Source organism: Taeniopygia guttata, chromosome 2 (assembly GCF_048771995.1).
Source record: "Taeniopygia guttata chromosome 2, bTaeGut7.mat, whole genome shotgun sequence".
Taxonomy (NCBI): domain Eukaryota; kingdom Metazoa; phylum Chordata; class Aves; order Passeriformes; family Estrildidae; genus Taeniopygia; species Taeniopygia guttata.
Window position 1 is genome coordinate 7,910,496 of NC_133026.1, and position 7,402 is coordinate 7,917,897.

Sequence of the window (7,402 nt, forward strand, 5' to 3'; positions counted from 1 at the left end):
CAGAGCAGCACACAGCCTGGACGCATCCATGGGCTTGGGGTTCCCACATCCTTCATGACACAGCACAAAGAATATTAACTGGATTTGATATTTGATAGCCTGGCCAATGCCTGCAAGTGTGACTAGATTGCAGCAAATCCCATTTGAGCATATGGAGCCTGACTTCCAAAACACGCTCAAATTTCCTTTCATGTCCAGGTACTGGAGACCTGCTGACACAGTTTGGTCCACCCCTTTGCTCCAGAAGTGGGAAGCTGCTTTCCTGCATGTTTAAAGCTTTTTACAGGGGTTGTTTCTCTGATCTTTAATGGGACCAGAACAAACTTCTGATTTTTAAACGTGGCCAGAGCTGTCAAAAAGCCACCCAGAACTGCAAAGTCCAACTTTTTTTTTTTTTTTAACAGACAACTTCCTGGTCCCACAACTTTTTCAAAATGACAACAACTACATAAAAACCCCCTTTGAATTCAGTATTTCTATTAAAGGGTTTGCTGGAGCACAGCAGGACCTTTTCCTGCAGTGAGGGGAAGGGCAGCACAGCAGGGAAGGGCTCCTGCAAGTGAACAGCATGAAATTTTCATGCAGATTTCCCACCAGGGCCTCTGGAATAAAGCTCCAGATTTCCCTGCCCTTAATGAATAAATCACTCAGCTCGTTAGTGGAGTCTCTGCAAGAGGGCAGCAAGCATCACCTTTGTTGCTGAGTTGACCACAGGACTGACATGACCAGGGATAAATATTGCTCTTAAACTGGTGCTGATGAAGCCATGAAAACCCTGTTAGCTCATAATCTCACACACAGAGAAGCAATGTGCAGATAATTGAGATATAAGTGCTGTTCAGGCACCAACTTCAGAGATGTTTTTTCCTCCCTTAGTAGACAAACAAGCCATTTCAAAAGCAGTGAAGCTCTTTAATGTATGTCTGGAGGGGCTTTTGCATAGCAGCAGAAACAAAGGGGCTCTGAAAAGGGTCCCTTTATAGAAATATATATGAATATTTTTATATGTATCAGCTGCTGGGGCAGATGTGCTGCGGGAGAGGTGTTTTGGTCAGTGTCCCATGCACAGATGTGTCCTGGGGAGTTGTGCAAGGTCAGTAGCTCAAGCATTTCCCACAAAACACATCCCAAGAATGCCACACAGCCCAGTCTGAGCTGGGGCCATGCCTCAGGAAGCTCCACAAACAGTGCCAGTGATTCTGCACAGAGCAGGAGTGCATCACTGAAAGGGGAATTCTGTCACCCCCTCTGATGCCCATTGGGGTACCCAATTTCATCCAGCTCTGCCTTGTCCCTCCTTCCTCTTTAATAAAATTAAAAGTAAACTTTCTGCAGCTCACCCTCATTACAGAGCATCTGGTGTCTTATTCCTCTAAACAGTCAATTTGGAAGTGGCAGCAAGATTTCCAGCTCCAAATCCAGCCTCGGCTCCACAAGTCAAGTGAGCTCAGTCCTTGCATGGGTCTGTAAGCAGAGGGAGGAGCAGCCTCGGTGGTGCTGGTTCATGAGCAGAGCTCTGGTGCTCCTGGACATGAATGTGGATGTGGGAATCCAGGGCTTCCCTCTGGCTGCCCTGGCAGGTCTGGGACCCTGGCAGGGGTCAGGAACCCCCCTGGACAGAGCCCCCAGAGACACTGTCTGTGATCTCTGTCCATGGAAAAGAGTTTTCAATCTTACAGGGTGAATTACCAGCTTTGAGTGTTTGATATAAGTAATAATTAAGTGTGACACGGGTGCAAAAGTAAAATTTTAGATTTCTAGATTAGGGGTCCAAAGGGGACAAGATGGAGGAAATTGGGTGTGTCTTGTCCTTTTCCTCCTTCTTCATGCCTTCCATGTTTCACTGCAGTGTTGGCATTTTTCTGTTGGTTTAGGCTGGGGACACACTGTCCAACGTAGGTGACAGATATTGGCACGTTATTGTAAATCCAGCACAGGTAGTTTCTGGTATTTAATGTTTGTAACATCCCACTGAGGGCAGAGCCCCACACGCTGCCCTGCAGGACAGAGCTGCGGCAGGGCAGCAGAACATGTTAGAGATAAACAGAATAAACAACCTTGAAACCAGCACAGACGAATTATGGCTTCTGCTTTGGCAACGGGGCAGAAAGACAGAGACTTTCTACAATCTTGGAATCACCAATACCCACAGATTCCGACATGTGGAGTGTCCAAGAAACCATCCAGCACACTCCCAGGCAACAAGGAAGTGCCAGTGTAGAAGCAAAAATCTCCTTGTGCAGCCTTCCCCTCCCCATACACCCCAGGGAAAGGCAGGTCAGCGCTCCAGAATTTCATTTGCACAGGAAATCAGCCTGCTTTGCGGCATGGCCATTGCCAGGGAAATCCTTGCTGGAATTTCAGATCCTCCAAAGGAAGCTCACTGTCGCTCAGAGGACAGCTTTAAACATTCTCATATTTTGTACACTGGGCACTGCCAGGCTTGGTGCCCACAGAAGCCACAAGGTAGAGTCTTGTTGTGTTTGTGCTGTAGGTTATTTAACTTAGCAGTAATAATGATCTTGGAAACTGTCGGAATCTGTGGCATCGATGATTCCCAGATTGTAGAAAGTCTCTGTCATTCAGCCCCATTGCCAAAGGAGAAGCCATAATTCATCTGTGCTGGTTTCAAGGTTGTTTATTCTGTTTATCTCTAACATGTTCTGCTGCCCTGCCGCAGCTCTGTCCTGCAGGGCAGCGTGTGGGGCTCTGCCCTCAGTGGGATGGTACAAACATTAAATACCAGAAACTACCTGTGCTGGATTTACAATAACGTGCCAATATCTGTCACCTGCGTTGGACAGCGTGTCCCCAGCCTAAACCAATAGAAAAATGCCAACACTGCAGTGAAACATGGAGGGCATGAAGAAGGAGGAAAAGGACAAGACACACCCAATTTCCTCCATCTTGTCCCCTTTGGACCCCTTATCTAGAATCCTAAAATTTTACTTTTGTACCCGTGCCACACTTAATTATTACTCATATCAAACACTCAGAGCTGGTAATTCATCCTGTAAGATTGAAAACTCTTTTCCATGGACAGAGATCACAGACAGTGTCTCTGGGGGCTCTGTCCAGGGGGGTTCCTGACCCTCTGCCAGTGTCTCAGACCTTCCAGGGCAGACAGAGGGATGCCCTGGATTCCCACAGGAAACCACAGAAAAACCAGCCCACCTGCCTGTGTCCCCACCCTTGCTCACACCTCCAGCAGGAGATTCTCTGGCACCTCCCACACTGTCTCTCCCGCACACTTTAAACCCCACAAACTTCAGCCAGAGGTTCTCAGCACCTTCTTTACTGCACAAACTTGGTAAATCCAATGTATACCCACAGTGTCTTGCTGCTGTTGAGGAAAATATGGCTGTGGAAAGCAAATATAGCCTGGCTGCCAGTCAGCATATGAACATATGGCAGTTGTCTGCTTTTTAAACTGCATCACTTTCTCACTCTGCAGAGGGGTATAAACACTTTTCTGTGCACACCTCTGACAGCTTTAACTTCAAGAGGGTATAGAGGGAAAGGGGCTGATCCCTGCCTGCTGCATTGTACTTGTTCCACAGTTCAGCTCCCATGGATACCTGGGGATGTGTCCCTGTGCTGGGACAAGCCTTGTTCAGCATTCCACAGTGCTGCTGTAGTTTGTGCTGCTAACACCCTGCTTTCCAACATCTCCCAACAATGCTTTCTTCAAGATAAGAACATTTGGAGTTAGAAAAAAGCCCCCAAAATGTTACAGATTCAGGCACTGTTACTGCTTTTGCAAAAGCACCACACTGATTTATCTCACTGTGCTGTGGTGCAGAAACTCATGGCTCAGACACTGGAAAAAGTTGAGTTGTGTGAGTACAGTCTCTCAAATTGCTATTGGAGCCCTCAGGAGCTGCTGAAGAGCAGCACTGGATATTTAGAGAGACATTGAGTCCATCTCAAAAGACAGGGGAAGGACAGATATCAACTGCCTGCTTTCATGTTGTTTCACCTCTGGAATTACTTTCTGCAGGACCTTGAGCTCTGAGAAGCCACAAACAGTAGAACCCCAAAACATTGTCCAGGGAGATCTGGCTCTGCCAGGGGAAAAAAAGGAATGCTGAAGTTGTCTCTTACATTTTGCACTTTTCCTGCTGTACACTTCCATCAGCCTGCGGAGGTGGCACACAGAGATGTGGCCTGGGAGGTCCTGGGGACATCTGCCTGGGGACAGAAACCAAATCCAGCTGGATTTGCAGTGGGAGATGGTGTTCTGGCTTCTGGCCATCCTTTCCTCCAAGCAAAACAGCTTCACCTTGGTTTCCATGAGAGGAACTGAATGAGATGTTGATCCAGAAGATAAATAACATTTTACAGCTCTGAATCACAATTATGTGAGACAGATAATTAGGCAATTAGAACAATTAGCTGTGAAAAAGGTGCTATGCCTAGAAATGAGGGTGAGGAACAAGGAAAGACAGGAAAATTCTTGCTGGAAGTTTTTCAAATGTCAGTCATGCAGAGATGTTGGAGAGATGGGAAGGGAAGACGGCAAAGGGCGAGGTAAGCTGTCTTGGACAAGGCATATAAAAATTAATATTTACCCCTGTGAATTCATGGGATTTCTGAGGTGGTTGTACTTGCTTATCAGAATCAACAATCAAAAAGCTACAGAGGACACCATCTATACATTATTTGGGCTGTGGAGCCATTAAAACTTGTGGCAGCCTTTACATTTTGATGCTGTGGTAAGCCAGACACACCACCTGGAGAACAGTCCTGCCTCCAGGCATCTCCCTGGAGAGCCACATTTCCTACAGGCTGAAACAGCCTGTTCTTCTGGGGATCACAGTTTGCTTTGTCTGCCTGGGGCTTTTGAGTCTCTCGTGTCTCATAGAGGGCTGACCAGAATGTGATCATGCCAGGATTGGGTAAAACTGATTGCAGAGTCGTTTCAGGTCTTTCCTTTTTCCAGGCTGTCAATTTGGTCATTTGTTCAGGGTCTTCAAGGTGAACCTTGGACAAAGCTCAGAGCTCAGGCTGTCCCCACCTCTGGCACTGTTTGTGTGGCTGTGGCTGGGTGTGCTGGTGCAGACTTCAGAGAGGCACCTTGGAAACAAGAAAAAAATCCCTTCTTCCTTAGGGAGAAGTCAATATCTTGGATGCACCAGGCAAGAGAAAGGGCTTTTGGAGGGCTAAAGACTTCATGAAAATTAACACAGCAAACCCCACTGTGCTACCAAGAGCTGCTCTGCTTCTCATTGCCAGGAGCAGATCTGGAGCCAGGGTGGGGAAGGGACTGTGGCTCTCCAGGCTGGGACTGGGACTTTGACAGGTGCTCAAGGATTGCCCCATTTTTGTGCTTGGGAAAAGGGCTTGTCTGTCTGAAAAGCTCCAAAAATATGAAGCAAAAAGTTGGGTTTGTTTTTTTGGACTGTAATACAAGTAACCAGGTGAAGCCTATAGCTTTGCTCCTGAATTTTTGTGGTTCCATGACTTTCTGCTACCCACAAATATGAAGAGCTGATTCTCCTGGTCAAAGCCCACCTCATGAAACCACTTGGGCACAGGTAGACTTTTCTTTTCCAGCAACAGCACAGGAATGCTCACATTGCTGATTGTGACACCCCAGGGTTTTTTCAGCATTTATTCCTGTCTCACATGGGGCTCTCCAGCCTCCCATCACCCAGCACAGAATCTGGGCACCCCTCAGCCCACTCACCCTGCTCCACATCCCCACTGTCCCTGCTGAGGCTCCCATCCCTCCCCTCTGTCCCCACCAAGTTTTTTGGGGGGTTTGTTGCCACAATCAGGTTTCACAATAAAGTTTCACATTCCCCACAAGCCCACTGACACTCTTTTCTAAGTGGCTGAGGAACCTGTGCTTTAAAGTACTTTAAAACACAAGTTTATCTATTTAAAGGAAGCATGTAATGGCATTCAAAAAAAAAAAAAAAAGTGGATTAGATATTGAAGTTATTGGAGCAAATGGGAGATTTGCCCCTGACGTCAGCCAAGCTGGGGTTTCACCCAGAGTCTGAGAGAGCACAGATGAGCAGATAATAGGAATGAGCCAGCTGTGAAAGCTGGATCTGCAATCTCAGCCTGAACTCCCTGCCCCACGGGGGTTACAGCATGGCTCTGCCTCTAATTGCTGTAAGAGTTGCCATGCAATTGCATTTTCTGCTATTCCATCACTGAAACAAGGACACCCCTGATGCAAATGACAGAAGAAAGGGAAAAGGGAAAAAAAAAAGGAAAAATGGAAAAAGGGGGGAGAAAAAAAGGAAAAAACAGGGAAAAAAAAAAAAAAGGAAAAATAGGGGGAAAAAGGAAAAAGGGGGGGGGAAAGGGAAAAGGGGAAAAACAGGGGGGGAGGGAAAAAATGGGGGGGGAAGGGGGAAAAAGGGGGAGAAAAAAGGGAAGGGAAGGGAAGGGAAGGGAAGGGAAGGGAAGGGAAGGGAAGGGAAGGGAAGGGAAGGGAAGGGAAGGGAAGGGAAGGGAAGGGAAGGGAAGGGAAGGGAAGGGAAGGGAAGGGAAGGGAAGGGAAGGGAAGGGAAGGGAAGGGAAGGGAAGGGAAGGGAAGGGAAGGGAAGGGAAGGGAAGGGAAGGGAAGGGAAGGGAAGGGAAGGGAAGGGAAGGGAAGGGAAGGGAAGGGAAGGGAAGGGAAGGGAAGGGAAGGGAAGGGAAGGGAAGGGAAGGGAAGGGAAGGGAAGGGAAGGGAAGGGAAGGGAAGGGAAGGGAAGGGAAGGGAAGGGAAGGGAAGGGAAGGGAAGGGAAGGGAAGGGAAGGGAAGGGAAGGGAAGGGAAGGGAAGGGAAGGAACCCATAGGTATTATCCTGCCTTGCGCACTTAAGAAATGAGAAGATTATTACCACACAGTGCTGATGCTGTGTCTCGCTGAGGGTTTACAGAGTGGTAATTAAGAGAAGCACTTTCAGCATAAGAGAGCTCTTCTGCTGCAGAGAAAGGAAAAACATTTCTGCTCATTTTAAAGAGGCACTGATGGATGGTGTTAATTAGCCAGGATAACGTGTCAGTGTCTCCCTTGTCCTCTGCAGAGCTCCTGGAGCTGCTGGATAACCCCAGCACAGTCCTTCGAGCTGGACCACAGCCCACAGGGCTGGGGAAGCACACAGAGGCTGGGTCTATGAAGGCAAGGAAAACACCATCCCTGCTGTTGATTTGTTTCAACATTTCCAGCATTGTTTTGGAGCACCTGCAGCTTCACAGACACCGAACCCCAAAATCCTGATGCCTATGGGAATGAAAAACCTCCCAAATCCCTGTGCCTGTGGGAATGAAAAACTCCCAAAATCCCTGTGCCTGTGGGAATGAAAAACCTCCAAAATCCCTGTGCCTGTGGGAATGAAAAACCCCCAAAATCCCTGTGCCTATGGGAATGAAAAACCCACAAAATCCCTGTGCCTGTGGG